This window comes from Euprymna scolopes, chromosome 5, assembly GCF_053919585.1.
Source record: "Euprymna scolopes isolate OS-2025 chromosome 5, ASM5391958v1, whole genome shotgun sequence".
NCBI classification, from domain to species: Eukaryota; Metazoa; Mollusca; class Cephalopoda; order Sepiida; family Sepiolidae; genus Euprymna; species Euprymna scolopes.
In genome coordinates this window covers 61159907-61180229 of record NC_136486.1, presented here as the reverse complement: position 1 = coordinate 61180229, position 20323 = coordinate 61159907, and the positions used below count along the sequence as shown (strand labels likewise).

At 32.3% G+C, this 20323-nt stretch overlaps 1 protein-coding gene across 6 annotated transcripts in view; it reads left to right on the top strand.

Moving 5' to 3' along the window:
* LOC145276816 (putative G-protein coupled receptor 139) overlaps positions 1 to 20323 on the top strand; it is a 715998-nt gene that overhangs the window by 693324 nt on the left and 2351 nt on the right. The gene's annotated exons all lie outside the window — the stretch shown is intronic.

Here is a 20323-nt window from a genome sequence, read left to right as displayed (position 1 = left end):
ATAAAAAAAATATTTCTTCTCCTCGTCAGGTTTGAGAGTTCGGTTAAGAATTTCAGATTTTGCGCAACCGCTTGATACACGCAGCTGATATAAACGTGATTTATTAATTTACAAGAAGTAACTATAAGACAAAAAAAGGGTTTTATTTGGACTCGCGCTGAAATAATAAAGTTATTATTTAGAAACCTATTTTGGGGAAGGTAGGGTGTTTTTTCAACTTTTCTGCAGTTTCTCTTAAGCAATTTACTAAAAAGATATAGTAAAATTTGAATTTAACTTAAAACACTATTTAAAAATAGCGCGAATGATTAAGTTCAAACGCGCCTTTAAAAAGTCTGAAATGAATAAAACATTTTATGATATAGATGCAAACCAAACTTTTTTAAAAGTTACAGTCGAAATAACAAAAAAGAAAACAAAATAATAATAATGACGAGGGCTGAAGGAGCCAGCATCAATCGGGGCTCTTAATCGGTTGTAAAAATGGGTGATCGATTTACTAGAACCTTGTACATGAAACTGACTTCCCTTCTCAACTTTTAGTATTGATATGTTTCGTTTTTCTTTTTATAATCTGATTGCTTAGTGCACAATTATCCGGAGAGATATTCGATAAAAGAAGAAAAAGAAAAATGTAGAGGGCGCCGCCTGTTTAAGTGCACCTACGTATTAAAAAAAAAATGATTTACCTAAGTTGCGTGTGATAAAAACTAGAACTTGATTTTAAAGAAAACTACGTTTTTCTTGTCCCAAATTATTTATTTAGGATTATTTTATTTGTATTTTCAATTGCAGGTTGGAATTGTTTAAAAAAAAAAGAAAAAGCAAATATGTTTTCTAATGTATAAAAATACTTAATCAATTTACATGTTTAAAAAATATTTGGATTTTTATACGAGCTAACAAAGCGTAGTTTTCGTCCTAAAAAGAAATCAGAATCTACTGTTTTGGCTAATGTGTTTCAACGGTCTTTAAATATAATATAAAAAATAATTTTATCTTAATAATTAAAAATTGTAACATTTTAGCGGGGGGGGTACTTTCCTATATAAATTTAATTTCTTGGGAAGTAGCGAGATATGTAACCGTTAGAATTGTTTCAAGTTTGGTGGGTGTGGTGGTGTTGGAAGAAAGAGGGAAGAGGGGATGGGTCATAAGTTCCTAACATTTTTAAAATACATAGAAACACTTCAAATTGTTGATGTGGGGGGAATTTCATTTTTTTTTCAGGATTTGATTTTGAAAGGTCTCACCGTTAAATATTACTTCATCAGTTAATGATTATTTTCTGATATTTTAAGTCTGTTAACACACAAGCAATAAATAGGGTGGATCTGTTCAATGCACACCCTCTACTTGTATTTTTAATTTTTTTTCAACGGATCGAACCCCTGTAATATAAAGGGGTTTTCATTTAATCTAAGAGCAATGATGTTAAGACTTTTATCATCCAATGTATTCCGTATTGTTTTTCAATTATTCCCATATTTATTTTTGTGCGCGCATGCATTCTCTTTTTTGCGTACAAGAGCGAAATTATTTAATATGTTCACCGGTCGCCCTGTTTGTTTTAGCGCACGTGCATTCATTTTTACGCGTTTTTACACAATTTCCGTATACTCAAAGCACTTTTATACATTGATTTTGTATACTAACTATACCATAGCAAGCTACACAATATCCTGACCCAATGAGTCACGGCTATAAAAGTATTATTTTACAGTCGTGATTTCAAACGTAACGAAAAAGTATTCGGGTGATGTCAACATTAATCTAAACCGAAACTTTAGCATAAACCGACGAAAAATTTAAATCTAGTATATAAATAACCATATGCTTGTCTGTATTTCGGTATGTCTGTCTGTCTGTCTCAAGAGTTTAAACTCTATCTCTCCCGAAACTAAAAGTCGCTAGGGACCTCAAATTATTGACTTTTTTTTTGGGACGCTTTTTTAATCGGGCATTAGACGATTTGAATTGTATTAAAGTGGTCAAAAATAGGTCAAAAATTAAAAAAAATCGTTAAACATTTTTCACATTCATCTTAGTTTATTTTAAATTATTAATTTTTAATCGATTTATATGCGTGTTACATTGGTACAGTGGTAACATCACCAGCTTTGAGTCCTCCAATGTCGGTTACGATTCTAGGTGATTGCACCTAAATATTTTGTTTTTACATTTGAAATTACAACTGTAATAACATATACGAAATATGGACGAAGCTGCGCGCACCACCCTCAACGATCGTTAAAATTAAACTAAGATGAGGATACAAAATGTATAATATTTTTTTTCAATTTATGGCTCATTATTGAGCCCTTAAAACTAGTGCAAGCGGCTAAAGACCCCCCAAAATAGTACGTAAAATAAAAGAACCAAGGATGGAGTATTGCTGCCACACCTGGCCAGGAACTGCTAAAAATAGCCTATCCTGCCTTGGCAGAGTACAAATAGACTTCGCGGCTTAGTGGGGGATGCCCTTTTCTCTTCTCTGCAACCTCTCTCCCACGGAAGAAATGTTGCGAGTCTCTCTTTGTTTTATCGTTATTTCAATGGAAAGTGCTCGTCTGATCTCGGATCTCTATTACCTCCCCTCGCTATTATTTCACGAAAAACACTTGTCTATCTGAAACCACTCTCAATAATTTCCCCCACTCTTTATCTGTGCTTTAATTAAAACGTAGATTCCATGAACAAAGCTTCTTTCTTAGAAGTGCACACCAATGGAACTCTGTTCAAGTCCAACAGAAACAAATTCCTGATAACCTTCCCCTTTAAGTAGGACACTTTATCAAATCTTCATTATTAACGATTACTACGATTTTATCCCACTGATTACTTTACACGCAATAACCCTTATCTCCGAGTGGCTTCCTGGCCTCGATAAGTGGGGACTACCAGTTAAACAAAAAGACAATCATTTGAATCTGATAACGCTGCTTTGCGACTTTTAGTTTCGATTGAGATAGAGTTTGAAAATATGGAGACAAAACGACATACAGACATATAGCATTTTATATATTAGATTTCTCGAAGGTTTAGTTAGTAAACGAATTTATAATATATTTTTCTTACTAATTTAAACTATAAGAGTTGTTCCAAAACTAACGCTCTCAATATTTTCAGTAACTCAGAATGTTGAAGATTTGCGGAAACAGAAGTACTACCATTTTGACCTTTTGTGCTGCAGAATTTAGCTTTTCATATAGTCAGCACCATTGGCAATGCATTTTAGCCAGGGAATAAATGATGCATCTTTTCTTTTGGCGAACGCACATGACATGGTTTTGAATTCTTATTGTTTATAACGTCAATATCTGCAACAAAGAGATGGATCTTCTAGATCACAAACACATCATCGCAGTGATCATAACAATGCAGTCTTGCAATTCAATCCAATCCATTACTTGTAGAATGGCCCTCGTAAATCCCATAGCAAACGAAACTTCCTTACATTTCGAAACAGAAATCTAATATATAAAGGTATAATTGTCTGTTCGTTTCCATATTTCCCCACTCTGTCTCCTTTGAAATGAAAAGTTCCAGACCAGCGCTAGGGATCTAAAAGGATTGGATTTTCTATGGACTGGTTTTTTATGTGTCTTGCGCTTGTTAAAATAGTTTTTAAAGGGTCCAAAATTAATTAAAATTGACAAAACCGTTATACATTTTGTATATTCATCTTAGTTTATTTTTAATATTTATTTTCAACTAGAGGATTTTACGCCAGTTTAAAGCCGGGCGCCTCTCAGCTAGTCTAATATATAAAAGGTTGTATGTATGTCTGTCTGTCTCCATATTTTCAAATTCTATCTGCCTGAAACTGCGCTTAGGACATAAAACGATGGATTTTTTTATGGATCCTAATTTTATCAGTTTTTAGTCGGTTAAAATAGTTCTTAAGGCGTCAAAAATGGATTAAATTTGAAGAAAATCGCTAGAATTTTTAAAAAAATCATCCCATTAAATTTATAATTTTAATTTTTAGTCAGGTTATATGCGTACCACGTGCATACAGTGGTAACGTCGCCAGCTGTGTATGCTACAGGTGTCTTTAGGTTTAGATTCCATCTGATGTTTTCAAAATCCTGTCTTTACATTTTAAATCAAGCATCTATATGAATATATACGAAAGATGGGCAAATTTGTATCTCGTATTTTACGACCAGACAAAGCCGGGTGACATTCCCAGCTATTACCGCATTTTAAAATCTTTTAATTGCGAATCGTAGTATTTTTTTTTAATTATCACTTCAATAAAACTTCACACTCAAGGTGGCCCTTGTCTGCCTCTAACACTCGATTTCAATATTAAATGTTAAGATAGCTGTATATCACTCACATCTATCATCTATCTCCCAAATGTTGTCTTAGTAACACAGGGAATAGCACCCACTTTTATCTTCCTAATTGAAAGTATATTAGTGTTTATATTTATTGTTGTCTCTTTTTTATCATGCCGGATGCCTGGATTATAATTAATCTGGTGGACCCTAATATCCAGTTAAGTGAAGTTACTTTATATATCATCTTTTGGGGGAAATCACCATTCTTTGTTTACAACTGATTTCAGTTTCGAATACTATGTTGGTTGTTCGGTTGTTTTTGTTTTACGGCATATCAAACCTTTTCAGGTTATTTAATGCCGAATCCAAAGATTTTGAAGATTTCTTTTAATAGAATGTATTTGTTGTTTTCAAGTCGGTTTCTATTTGACCCATAGTTGGGACCCTAACAGGTACTACCACTCCGGGTCAGAGTAGACCTGGGAGAAGTGGCAATTAAAGGGTGGATCCACATTCCCCAACGCCCGTAAGCTGGAGCCTCACCACGGGATATAGTTTAAGGTCCTATCCAGGACCTTCGAATACTATGATTTGAAAAATGTTTAGACAAATTTAAAGATTCTCATGTCAACGGGTTTCCTGATAAATCCCTATAGATAAAAAGAAAAGCTTCGAGAATTGTGTCTAGAAGGCATTCAATTTTTTCCCATTAGCTATTGTACTTTTCTCCAGGTATGTCTATGTGTGCGTTAATATTAAGAGAGGAATATAGCTGTTCGAAGACGTGCGTATGAGAACAAATAGTGTATATCCATAGACATATAATTTGAGAAATGTGGGGATGACAAGCCAGCGCTTCTAAAGGAGAGTGACTTTGGCCAAACAAAAATGTCCGTGCATTCCCATCGGCATTCCGTGATAGAGGCACCTACACCAACAACCAATAAATTTACCTCATTCGAAAGCCGTGTGGCAAGATCTGGGAGGGTGGACCTTCTACGTAGTACCCAGGCGGCGCACTGCAGTCCGACAGGTTATTGACGACGTAAATGGCCCACAACCTGTCGAGCTGATTGTAAGAATAGATTCTTGACTTATACTTTCTACTCAGGTGTCCTAGCAACGGAATCAGCAAGAGGGCCAAGCCTGCAACATTAAAAATAGAGGGTATTGTAATGTATAACTTGCTGTGAAAGCTAAAAATCAATATTTGTTATCGTTCATCCTCAATACTCCAATTTTTATGAGTTGATGTTTATTTTATTACTTTCTTTACCGTCTGTAAAATTAATATGTGATGTTAAAATCTGCAGTTCCTTCCTAAATCTGGTGGCAATTATTTATATTTTGATGTATATTCAAGATTAGATCTATTACACTAGCAAGCGTAGTCATCATATTCAATATCATATCGCATAAAAATCGACGGATAATAGTCTTCCGCTGATTGATGGCGAAACTATTCTAATCGGAAAAACGTTACACAGAGTCCATAAGTTTGTATGTGAGGAGATAGACAATAGGTGAATCAATGTGCGTATGTTGGCGAAGTGTGTAAAGAGGGCATGTAACGTAATATATACCGTTAAGCATTATACAGTTCAAAAGCTGACCCTTTCTCCGTTATTCGTTTGTTTCATAATATCATTGTGTAATGTAATAACGGTGGTACAAATCCACAGGCAACTAATTGACTGAGTTAGTTGATCGTACTATGTAACGTTGTCCGGAAAGCAACACACATTGTGACCAGTTTCAGTCGCAAAGGACACCAAGACAAAAATAGGAAATAATGCAAACTAGCCTGTTTTTCGTATCAACAACATGTATTTTCTCAGTGTTACACCCGTGACGTAACACACGTTATGTAGAATGTTCTCCCCACCTCTCCCGAGATCTTAACCGGTATCTGTTCCGTGCTCAACATCTCTCCTTTGGATAGTGTCTTTTTCTTTATCGATGACGTCATGTAACATACATTTACATACACATGCAGTTATATCCGCACACACACGCTCGCTATGTTACAACAATATTTATTGTGATTCGACATTAGATCACTAAAGCACTATCGATTACTAGAAAACAAATGCCAAATTAACTTTAAAATAAGAGTGTGATTCGTTTACCATATACGAATAAACCACTACAATTATGCAATGGACTAATCTGATTTTTAGTTCAATAATCTATTGTATTCACATATGATGGTATTAAAAATGTTATTGATTTGATCCTATGACCGACTGTGTTTGTGCAAAATAAGTTGGTTAATTTAGGTTTTTAAGGAAGAATATATTATTATTCAATAGTGGTCAACGGAACGTTGACAGAGAAGTATAACCTAAAAACATTTTTGTTGTAAACTCTGTCTCGCAAGTGGGTAATTTTATTGCTAAAGCTGGGATAGCATATACATGTTAGTTTTATGAATTAGTGTTTATACATCTAAAACTGTATTAAATGTTCGAAATATTTCTATCAACCTAGAACTAATGGCAACAGTGTTAAAACGTACTTATACTACTAAAAGTGACGTTGATGTTTTCGACGTAACATACTGACTCAACTTTAATAACAAACTACAATATTTTAAAAAATATAAAGATGCATGTGTATATATGTCCTATTGTCAAAATGCTTATAGCAAGTGACCTACACAAACGTTTCTTTCCATCTACTAGGAGAATCGACAAGTTCGCTGTTATTCTGACGAATTTATTCAATGAAATGAATCATTTGTAGTTAGCGTATATTTTATGCTTATACACAACCCTAGATAATTGAGCATATATATATATATATATATATATATATAGATAGATGGATATATATATATAGATATAGATAGATTGATTACGCAGATTTCTTATATATTTTTTGACTAGCGAATAAGGAAAAAAAACGAAAAATGTGACGTCTTTGCCGTTGCGTCCATCGCCGAACCGAACGGAAGTAGCGAATGTTTAAATTAAGATTAGTCAATCGAAAAGAAGGGATGACCTTCGAAAATATCGGTGAAAAAAAAGCGCCCTCTCTCTGTAGTTTTCACTTGAGGCCGAAAGAATTTATGATTTTAGCAAATTTATCGATATTTTACGTCCAAATTGTCGAAATTCAAAACAATACCAATACCGTGAAAAACCGTTGCCCCTGTCGAGAGTTTAAAGTAGACATACATACATACATACATTTAAACAGACAAATGAGATTTATATTATAGACTAGCTTTGTTTCGGCGTCATCAGAGCTGCTGAATCTAGCGAGAGGTTCCAATTTCTAAATTCTAGATTCAACTACTCCAATGAGACGTAGACGACGAAACACGTGTAAGTGGATGATCATATTTTAAGAACAATATACTTTATATATATATATATATATATATATATATATATATATATATATATATATATATATATATATATATATATATATACACCGCTCCTATTTGGGGGTGCCAAACTGGTAAACGGGAAAAATTATTCCCACCTCACATTTAGGACAAAATGCACTTTCGTATAAATGATTGAATTACTTCCAAAAGTCTCGCAAAAAAAAAACAAAAAACGCGCGCGCACCCCCCCACACAGATATATATATATATATATATATATAGTACCGGCAAAAAGAAAGTCCGCATTTGTAATTTTTTTCAAAAACTGCAAATGTAAGCTAAATTTAATGTAACTGTTTAAACAATCTATACCTCACTTGATTCGCCTTTTATTCCCCTATAATTTTTCCAGTTCATATTTGACTTTTAATTAAAATATTCTCGTGTTCACGTCAATTTAAAAAATAACTTCACATTGAGGAGGCAAAAAGAATTTTCGCAGCAGCAAATTCGCTTAAACGTACTTAAATTATCGTCCCTAAATCAGTGTAAAATATCCACCAACAGGCAAGACAGCATCTCTAATCATAATTGTTGTCGTTCCAGGTTATACAACGTAACATTTAGTCCATATGCCACGACTTTCTCTTAATGATCGTTAGGAGCTCATTAATCTCCACCTTTTTGGTTTATCCGATCGATAAATCGGCCGAAGATTGAAATTTCATAAGAAAACGGTGCGAAAGACTGTGCAAACCACCCAAAACGCCGGCGGTGTTCGTGATGCCCTTAAATTTTACTCCTAGCAGGGAAGAGAAGGTTATCAAAATCCGCAGCTTAAGACAGATTTGAAACGGATCTCCAAATCTAACAACAGTGTAACCTTGTTAAAATGTGCTCTCTTTCTACTGTCAAGAACAGATTAAAGGAATTTAATTTGCGAGGATATGTTGCAAGACGCAAATTAATGATTTCTATAAAGAACAGAAAGCGCCGTGTGGACCTCGTAAGATGCAAATAAGATCGTGGCTCTTCATATAGGTCAAAAGTGCCTTTTAGCGACAGAAAGCAAGTTCAAATGTTAAAATCCTCGGTGCACAATTTCAACGCTACAGGGTGGTGGAGGTTTAGTTTTGGGTGTGGGCATTATTAATACCAATGATCCAGGGCCTATAGTACGCTTGCAAGATCAAATTAATTGGACTAAGTACATTAATATGTTGACTGGGCATTTTCTACCCTACTTTGGTCGGAATTTGGTGATACTCCCCTCTTCATGAAGGATACTGCTCCCATTCACACAGCTAGCAATGTCAACAGGTTCCTGGAGGAGCATGATATTCATTGTTTGGATTGGTCTGCACAATCTTTAGACCTTAATACTATCAAAAATGTATGGTATTACATCAAGCATCAGCACCGCAATGATAAAATTTCAAATTTGGAAGAAATTTGGACAAAAATTAAAGAAAATTGGGATGCTCTTTCCAATGAGTATTGCTGCAGTCTAATTCAAGGAATTTCAAAAAGATTGCAGGCTGTCAAATTGAAGAAGAACTATGCTACTAAATATTAACTAGTTTATTGTGTTCCTATTCTATTTGTGTTGCATTAATGTCCTTAAGTTATATTTAAAAGACATTTTTTTCCATTGTGCAGACATTCTTGCGCCTCCTCAAATCGAATTCATTTTTAAAATTGACGTGAACCCGAGAATATTTCAATTAAAAGTAAAATATAAACAGGTCAAATAAGTGAAGAATAAAATGCCAATCAAATGAGGCATAGTTTGTTTAAACAGTTACATTAAATTTAGCTGACATTTGAAGTTTTTGAAAAAAAACACAAGAGCGGATTTTCTTTTTGCCGCCCATATACACACACCCATATATACACACACATACATACACACACACCCATATAGCTACATATATATATATATATATATATATATATATATATATATATATATATATATATATTACATACACTAGAGGAGTTTAAAGCATTGAAAGAAAGAGATATCAGGAAAAGTTGAAGAAATTGGGATACGAGCTCTGTTTACTTACGAAAATGAATACATCATATTTCTAGTTCAATCCCGTAAATAATTTAGGGAAGCATGCATCAGTATTTCTCGTAGACTTTTTTTTTATTTACTAAACAATATCTTTAAACGAAATAAGGAGCTCATAGAGAGAAGGTACAGTGCTTCTTGTAATTAATGTTTTAAAAAATTTCTTTGTTTATTAAATTGTTAGGTGTAAGTACAGAATTTTAATTAAATATATACTCCTCTCTATGTTAAGACTAAGTACGGTACCTTCTCTGTATATGAACTGAAATTATAAAAACAAGTCATTACAAGTTACATTGAACATGTGAAACGACAAATTCAAACTGTTAAAAAGAGTCAGCATTTATAGCAACTATAACTATATATATTTTTATAGATAGCATCTTATTTTCTCTAAAGGCGGCTATTTAATATATTCGGCATATATGTCATTTACAAATTCCTTCGTGCAGCGGTTTTCATCTGAAGAAAGTAGCCTGGGGGACATTAAGCAAAAAAAAAAAAAAAAAACATTCAAAGAACAGTGTCTCTCAAGACGTGCTAAAATGATAAGATCCTTTGAGAATTGTCACTTAGAATGTGATTTTTTTAAAAACTTATTAAACTATGTAGCACACCATTATTTGTTAGTCTTTATTAGTACTTATTGATTTATCTATATTTTGTGTAATCTGTATTCTATATTTAAAATACCACGGACACTATTTATAAACTCATATTTGCTGATTTTATTTGTTATTTGTTTTTCTGTTCAAAGAAATAAATTTTTGCTATATCAAAAAAAAAAAAAAAAAAAAAGAAACAGAATATCAGCTTTTGAAAAATATGTTTTAGGATAAAATATATTTCTCAGTTTCTGGAGTGCCCATGGTTCCGTCTGATTGAATGGTGGGCCCTCATATCATTGCATTCTAAATAATTACTTTTATTTTTACATTTACGAATACAGTTGTATATGTTATTATCAGGGAAACCCCACATTGTACAGGATTGAATACTGTTCACCGAATGTTGTAAAGGCCCATATTTTATAGTCGTCGAATCGGTGAAATAGGCTTATTATCAAATAAATCAGTTGATTTCCTGTACTAGTTGGTGGGCCATGTCCATGCATCCTTCATTTACAATGTTAGCCAATCCAGCGTGTGTGGAAATAAGACTTCTTAAATGCACTTGTGATGCTAAGCTTTGTAAAATGTACACTTGTGTCAAAATAGTCTGTTCCTTCTTTCATAAAATTATTTCGCTTTTCGATATTTCTATAGGAAACTTATCCAAGAACACTGCAAGGCACATAAAATACCGCTTGTGTTGAATTTCATCAAAATTGGTCCAGCAGTGTTCGAGTCTATAGGGACAGCACTCACACTTATATTTACACACAACAGACAAAGTTTCCTTTATATAATAGTAAAAATAAATGTTAATCATTTAGAGTAATAACAGACTTTCTGCACATAAAATGTAAATTAATTACGAGTGGATTTGATGACTTGTAAATTAAACTAACCCAGTAAGGCTAAGCAACATTTACACTGTTTGCAAGCAAGCAAATAAGTTGATACCTTTTGAAAAACATATAGTGGGTTGGGTTATTTTTCCCCCTAAATTTTATTTGCCAAAGTCGGGGCAGACGATCAGTTAGTATGAAATAAATGTATTTACCATGCACATTTAATTTTATCAAGTATTTTTTAAGTATAGACAGTTCATAATCTATGACACATGGATGCATAAAATAAGACGATGTCTACAATATACCTTTGCGTAACTTATTTATTTGCTTAGAGAATCGGTAAAGAAAATTGTGGATTAACTCACTTAAGGTCTATATTTTTAGAAAAACGCACACAATTGGAAATAACGTATGAGGAAATTGAATATGTGTCTAATGGGATTTGATTGATTTTTGCATTGGTCAATACGCCAATTCTTACTTCAAAAGAAAGGGAACGGCATGTGTCACTTGCAAACCTTTATTCTGAGATAACTCAGTTTGCTTTTGACTGCATTGTTTAGGAATAGCACTTTTGCTGGCAGAATGATAACATTTGCTCTCGTGTTCATATGGTTAAATATAGGTCCGCTTTTACGAAACTGTAGCGTATAACATTTAGATGCCATGAATAGCGCGTCTATCAAACAGAACAGAGAATAATCCGTCAGCTGCATCTGTTCATGGAGGTAAAGATTTTAGAGGAATGGATAAAAAAAAGCATTTGAGCTGAATTCGAACAAAATTATTACTTATGCATTTTTATACGAAGTTAAGAGTTTACGAATTTGAAGTGAATAACGACAGGAATAGAAGAGCTGGGTGCATCAAATTCCAACTGAGTCGGTTTGCAAAAAATATCCTAATGCAACAACTAATCAACACAAACTATAGATTCTTACGTTCAACGAAGAAATTACAACAGAAATTAAACGACTGAAAGAAACGAATTCTCAAGAGAATGCAACGCACAATAAGCCTGGCGTATTCTCATGAGAAGGAACACGGAATAATTTGTGTAGCTTACTTGTCATATAGGTTTTCATAACTTACTACTTAGTTCTACTTCTGCATTAAGCACTGTTGAAGTAAATGCTGAAACTCTACGCATAAAATTATATCTTCGTATATTAATTTATGTGACTAAATGAAGTAGTCTTACACACACACACACATACACAGACACACACAAACATATATATATATATATATAGAGAGAGAGAGAGAGAGAGATAGAGAGAGAGAGAGACTCAAATAATCGTAACCAATTGGAGCAGTATATGTTTTGGGTAGCTATGAAATAATGAGTATATTAATTATGGCAGAATTTAAAAATAAAGAATTATGTGAAGGCGTAAACCAAGTAAAAATGTACCAAAACTTCTGTTTTCATAATTTCTTTTTTTTTTAAAAAGCCATATTTTGTATAGTGTTAGTCATCTGAACCTTAAACTTTGTCTGATGTCACATCCGCCGAATTGCGTTGTAAGTAAAGAATTGCGCCTCTTAACGAAAACACTTATCAAAAATAAACAGTTATTACTTTTTTCCGGTGCTGTTGGATACGTCGTCACTGATCTGAGGGAGATAACTCTATTTTACTAAGATATTAGCGAACAGTGAACATCAACAATTTGGCCAAGTTCGCTCTACTCTATATTTGTATTTGTTTGTTTTTTTTGTAAAAAAAATATTTAAATTGTTTTTTTAACTGATATTTGGGCTTGACAATGAATCTTATTAGAAATAGGTGACATTAATTGCAGATTGAAATGTAATATTTATTAAATAAACAAGTTTGACGAAAGTTTTTAGAACGATTAAGAAATTAAAAAACAAACAGTAACTTTTCCGTATTTTTTTATTGAATTATTTAGTTTTTCTTGTATTTTCCTTTTGTTAGAATAGTTTAAACATTTTTCACTTAGTTATATTTAAAATCATTTTATTTGTTATTAAAAAAAACAAAATACAAGCTGATGGTGTTCCATGCAAACACTTTAATTTATCTCTTCCAAATACGTGTTTTTTTGTTATTAGTTTTTGTTATGTTAAATGTTATCCGTTCGTTCATCACCTGAAATTGTAGTATGAAAAAAATTATGATATTAAAGTTTAAAATGTTGAAAAAATGAAAGTGGAAGAAATTTATTTTTAATAAATGCATTGTCCTAAAAAAATGTTGCATTTCTCAGATCGTATTCGAATTATTTTACATTTAAATAAAAAAAGCAATTGTTTTTGCAAACGATTTCAATTTGCAATGGAAGTTTATAGATTTAAGTATACATATATATATCCATGTATATGCATATATATATATATATAAATACATATATATGCATATATATATATATATATATATATATATATAAGTACATAAGTTGAATAAATTATGTTGAAGAGCACTTTAGTGTGGTTAAAAAACATATTTATCATTCGGAAAAGAAACACGAATAGATATGAAAGTCCTTAATTCGCGGAGTTTCGAAGAAATATTTTCTTTCTCCTCAGAAATGGTTAGCTAGAAAAACACATAAAGACATTTTGCTTGTAAAGTATTTACAGAAACTAAGTATGAAAAGGATCATACTAGCGTAAAAGTGAGATAAAGAAGAATGAGAAAAATGGTTTTACGCGAAAGAGTGTTTCTATGTTGTTGAGTTAAAAATTGAGTGAATACAAAATAGGTGGTGAACGGAAAATAAACACGTTTTTCCTGCTCTGAATGCATTTTGTTGTATTTATAAATGGTCGATAGGCACACACGAAAAAGTCCAGTCTGTGAGTTTAACGAAAGAGCTATTTGAAAAATAAGTAGAAAGAATTAGCATGCGGATGACTGAGTGATTTCAAGGTTAAGACATGATACTGACCAAAGAATTAAAGCAGTTCAGCACTTGGGGTGGAGGAGTGTGTTTATCTGGTGGTCATGACAACTTATCGCTCTAAATGTAGTAATTAGGACAATGAAGGGGCGAAGTAGAATCGGTCAGTCGATATGCTTTGGAATCATGGGCAGAGTTTACAAAATCGAAGCAGAATTATTTGTTTTAAAAGTAGGGCCTGCAACCTTATTGTAGAAGATTGGAGAGTTTTATTGAGGGTTTTATTGGATTTTAAATGTTGAGGAAAAAATAAATATGGATTCGAGGATAGAAAAGGAGCAAAGTATACAAAGTTTAACGAATAAAAAGAAAAAAAGAAAAAGAATTACAAGATATATATATATATATATATATATATATATATATACTAGCATATTTTAAGAATGCGCTAATTATACCCACTGTTATTCTTTTTTTAAATACTACCATATAAATAAAACTATTTATTTGTTTAAAAGATAACTACGTGCATACATATTATTGATACCAACTCGAGCTTAGGGGTTCTCTAAACATGCCATCTATATAATATAGAAAATATACTTTGTCTGTGTGTCGGTTTATGTGCGAGTTAGTTCCCTTTTTACTCGAAAACATCTAAGCCAATTTTTTTAAAATGTTCACATATATAATTTCAGCATCAAAGCGTTATTAGATTAGTTTAGTATGTGGATAGTTGTGATAAATAATCTAAAACCCGATTGGATATTGGAATATTAGATTGATCAGCCAATTTATATCAAAGTTCACAACAGTAGACAGACTAACATCACAAGTGCATCTGAGAGTTTTTATCACCGCACAGGTACAAGAGCTAGGCTTATAAAATTAACAGTAGGGTTTTGATAAAACAAAAACGTGTTCGAAGTGAATGTTTCGGTTTAGAGCACAAGTGAAGCAGTATAACTTATTTCTGCCTTTTAACTTTAATTCAAGCCGTTATATAAAAACCACGTTATAAAACCAACAGTAGACTATTTGCAGTGCAATGTATATAAGAACTATTGTGGACTAAGTCACTGATGCGAGGCATATGAATCTTCCTCCCGATGTACCCAGGTTGGTTCCCGTCTTAAACAATCAATCAATTGATGTGATTGGAAAATGGTCGATTTTACAAATTTGGCATCTTATTCGCATCGTATTGCTAGGATCATTGGTTGGTCCTCATTTACTTCAGGCAATGTCGGGTTCGTATCAAAACATATAATATATTTTATAATTAGCTCCTGCACAAATCAGGGAAATACCTTAAAAGCAAAAAACAAAAAAGAAATCCTAACGAACATTTCCAAATAAAAACAAAGCTTATATTCAACCTGAGAAACATAAAGAAAGAAGTGCCATTGTTTTTATGATAATTTCTTCCTTAAAAAATCATTAATGCATTTCAGTAAAGGTAGGTGTATAATCAATTTTCAATTTCATAATTTTTATAATAGTATTATTTTGCATGGGCAATGAAATAAAGATTTTTTTAACAGAGGAGGGGGAAACTTTAATTGCTTTAGAAATTGACGAAATCTTTATATTTTATTAGAATGTGTGTTTGGTTAGTTTAGGCTAAGAATCATAACAAATAATTCTTTTTTCCGGTGTATCTAATAATTTTCTGGGTGGTAAATATTATAATATTTCATCAATTCACGTATGAAATTACTGGCTGCACTGTGCGTATTTTTATTCGTTAATTGTTTCAGCATCAGATAAACTGCAGTTGATTTTGTTGGATTACAAAAGCTGTGCGAGGACCTTACAATGTTTGAAGCAAAATAACTGGTATCTTGCTTGTTTTAAAGGGTTTTAAAGTCGCGGCATTAGGACATTATACCCCGAAATTTTATTTTACAAAAAGAATAATGTGCTTTACTTAGTCAAGGTTTTCTCTAGAATAGAGTCTATAATGTATAATTACTTGCTCTTTTGTAATCCCGGAAATCGTGTAAATAAAAATATAAAAACAAATTTTCCAGCCGAATGCACATTAACTGGCTTATTTCGACAAAGAAAATGCTCAGGGAATATTAAATTTATAATCGGTTCCTACTCTTATCTATACCTCTATTAGAGTTGATTCTAGACATTGGTCTTACAGTTATTTTAAAAACGTCGTCCTACATACAGGGTTTGATATTCCAAAATGGCCACTTACATGATGCATAAAAATAAACGTTGCTGAATATTAGTGATATACGAGAACCGTAGCGTCAACGGGATTTTGCATTGTATATATGAACAGATGCACTAAGGTAACTTTACATTAGGAAAAACTGTTTGAATTACCGGTATGTAATATTAAATATACATAATATTGTTAAACTATCAGAAATAAGAAATGTTTTATTAACACATCGATACAATGTTTTGATTTAAGTGTTTTATGCATTCATTATATCCAATGTGCCATTAGGGATATATTTAATTGAATAGTATTGATGAAGAAAATGTCTAAACATATAATGATCATAATTGAAATATTATTGACGAATGTTTGGTTCGTGGTTTAGTAGTTATTACTTTAAAAGTGTTTTTTTCCTCTGTTCAGTATTATGCTTTTGTTTGTGCAATATATAAATACAAGGAAAATTCTTACTTGTCCTGATATATTTTGAATGTTAGAAGCTGGTGGGCTCAGGAAAATATGTATTCTAATTAAGAGTAAGATGTTCATAAAAGAAAAAATAGATTATTCGAAATCAATATCCTCCTGTATGCTATAACACATTTCCCTACGTTCTTTCTGCATCTCTGCATTTATATATGACAGATATTGAGTTGTCTTAATTATTTAATTTGCAGTACGCGTTCCTATAATGTTCTATTCAAATTGCTATATGCTTTAGTCTTTTGTATTATACTTAATAATAAGGGGATATAAACTCTCTTCGTTACGTCGCACAGACATACGCCCCGTTTTTTTTTACATATCATTTTATTTGAAAAGAAATAACTCGGAAGATTTAGACTATAATCTTAGCTAGTTATATTCTTCTTAAGCGTAAATCTCTTATACTTGACGAAATTGGTGAAAAACACTGTCTTACGTGGCAGTAAGATCCGCCTTAGATTTCATGTTTCCTACATTATTGGTGATGTCACTGAGGAGACAAATCTGTAAGCACTTGTTTTTATTAAGCCAGTTACACAATTCTTTGCCCTCTCTATGATTAGTCTACGGCAGATGACATCAGCCAACTGACCCAACATTATGTCATCATTTTCAGCGACTGTGATGGTTTAACAGCGTCGGCGACCACGGATCTCTAAATCGTAGTGTCATTGTAATCTTGGGGAGACAAGTTAAAGCAGTGTTTCTCCTTGCTGTCTGTCTTGCCCCCTAGTAATTTAAATGCGCCACCAGATCCTAACCTCAATATTTCTATGAATCGCTACATACAGTGTCTAGCCTTCCGAGATGGTGAACCATCTGGTCATGATTGGACTCATTATTGCTTAACTTCGGTGATATGGCGAAAACTAATATATCAACGGGAGTATGCCGTATATACTTTACGTAACCCATCAATAGAATCTAGGAATAATTCTATTTTGCCGGTCTGGGTTATCATGCACTCAGCCTGAACCTTACCAAAATTTCCGCTAGCTAAGATAATAATTATTCGCAGAAGATCCCTAATATATATCAACCCTTTATTTTAAAACTTGGGTCATGATTGGTATAAACGAGTTATTTGGGTTATTTTTTAAATTTTTGATCTGTGATATTTATTTACTCGAAAAAATGCTTTACTCCAATTGATCAGTGAATACCATTTTATTTTCTAAGTGACTGTTATTTGGCTCGTACATGTTTACTCTATCATCAGAGATAAGAACTGATAATACTAGCGTTTATTTATTTTAAATATAAATCATGTAATTATTCTAATTCACTTTAGCACAGCTGGGCAAACACCTCGCGATAGACCATACACACGCCCAGTTATTATCACCTACTCTAGTCGTGGTGAATGCAACTAAAATATATTACGTCACATTTGTTAGTTCTTTTTATAGAAATACATGTTCTCAGTGTTAACAGCTGTTTTTTCATAGTATGAAAGGATTTCTCATATAATCAATAAAAAACTGTTGAAAAATCTATTCTTAAACTGACGCATATGATGGACAATTTTCTCTTGAATATAATTCATGAGACCTTTTATTCATAAAAATGTTTGATGAGTTTCTATCTACAACTGCAAAAGCAAATTTAAATGATATTTCGAAATGTAAAAATAGATGATAGAAATTTGGTGGTCTTACTTATTTAATTTGCGGCACTCGTTCTTATAATGGTCTATTCAACATGTTATATGTTTGACTTCTTTTATTAAGTATAGCGATCAACAAATAAGTAGAGATAGAAAAGGTGAACAAAAAATACCATAAAGATGATAGATATTGTATAAAATTAAAGTGTATGGTAAATAATGTACAGTGAAAAGTGGTTGCTGTTACTTCCAAAAATATTTTTAATAATCTAACATTTTGTGAATGAATTGCATCCCGCGGCTAATTAATACTACTATTAATACCAGTTTTCCAAACGTTACTAAATCATATTTGTATTACTAAATCACAACATCGAGAATTATTAAAGTATGTATTTTGTGTGATTGAATTATCTATGTTAAACTTTTAATTCATTAACAAATTCAGATTTATAATGATAATAGCTTTATAAAAGTTGAGCAAATTTATTATTAACTCTTATTATGCTTTAACAATGCATGTGAAAAGTGAGAATTTCTGTTGAATGAACTAAAAATCAAAGTAATTACATGAAATTCCTCTATTTTATAATAAATGCCGCGTAAGTAGTTAGAAAATAAAGGTAATAATAGAGGTTACTCAATCACTTGTTGTAATTTGTATCACAATATATAGTCCAGTGGTATTGACGTTTTAAATTAGAATAATTACGTGCGTTACGATTACTTTCACGACAGAATAAGTCAAAATTAATAATTTACCCTAGAACAAGCAAAAGTTACCAATTTGAAACTGTCATTAAATATATCCAAAATGTAAAATTACTTTGTACTTTGATCCCGTTTTTAGAGTTAATAATAAGTTTTGTAGAATATGTGTGGTCACATTTATCCCCGTCAAGCATTGGCTTTCTTGTCATATTTCTAGATATACAATATAATGTATGCCTGCATAAAAAAAATTCCCCTCTGCGTAAATAATCATTTCAAAGACTTCTTTCTTAACAATAAAATAAATATGACGGTATTTATACATGTAATATTAACAGTGGATTCATGTAAACGTTTCTGAAATTTGGGGATGGGGATGGGGATGATAATTCGTACTATTAGCAATAATCAAACTATTGTTTTATCGAGTGTTATTCGCACAACATATTCCGTCGATATAAACATCAGCCTTAATCATGAAAGAGTCCATGATGCAGTTGATTAAGTGCTTGATAAATTTAGTTGTGAGTTTTACTCTGCTCAGGGTAAAATCCTTAGTGAGCAAGACACGTAAACACCTTTGCGAATTACTAGGAGGGGCTTCCTAGTAATTGCTGATGGAACGAGAGTATGTTTATCTCATTGATTAAATAATAGGTTCCATTTAAAAATAAGTGCAGATTCCAGTGTTCGACAGACTTATACTCAAGTTAGAGAAAAGAACCTGGAGAAGACCAGAGTTTATATTTAATTAAACGTTGCATAAATGACACATAAAACGAAGACTAGTTCGCAACTTGTGTGCAACGAATTAGAAATCGAGTAAGCATATTCATATTTAGTTCGATGTGTGAGCAACAGTTTCAGAGACTTTCAATTAATCTATTAAACGCGTTTGCAATATTTTCGATAATATTAAATATTTTAAACGACGAGCAAATTTCTATTCTTTTACGGAGAAGAGTTATGCAACATTGATAATGACAACTTAATGTAAAATCTATGAAATATTTTGGAATTATCATAATGTTTTTTTTAACTCTGTTAAGACTCAGTTATTGTCTTTCAATCACAGGTGTGTCCGTTGTGTCCTAGCTTATTATAGATGTCCTTACGCTCAGTAAGAAATCGACTCTGAAAATGATTGGTTGTTCTTTCTCAGCAAATCGTTCTGGGAGGGCATCTATTAAATTCATTGCTAATTCTGCCTCCTGTAAAATCGGTTGTTTCTATCGCTCTAAACACTATCTAACACCCGAGACTATTCACCATCTCTACAAATCTAATATCAGACAATATATGGAGAAGTGTT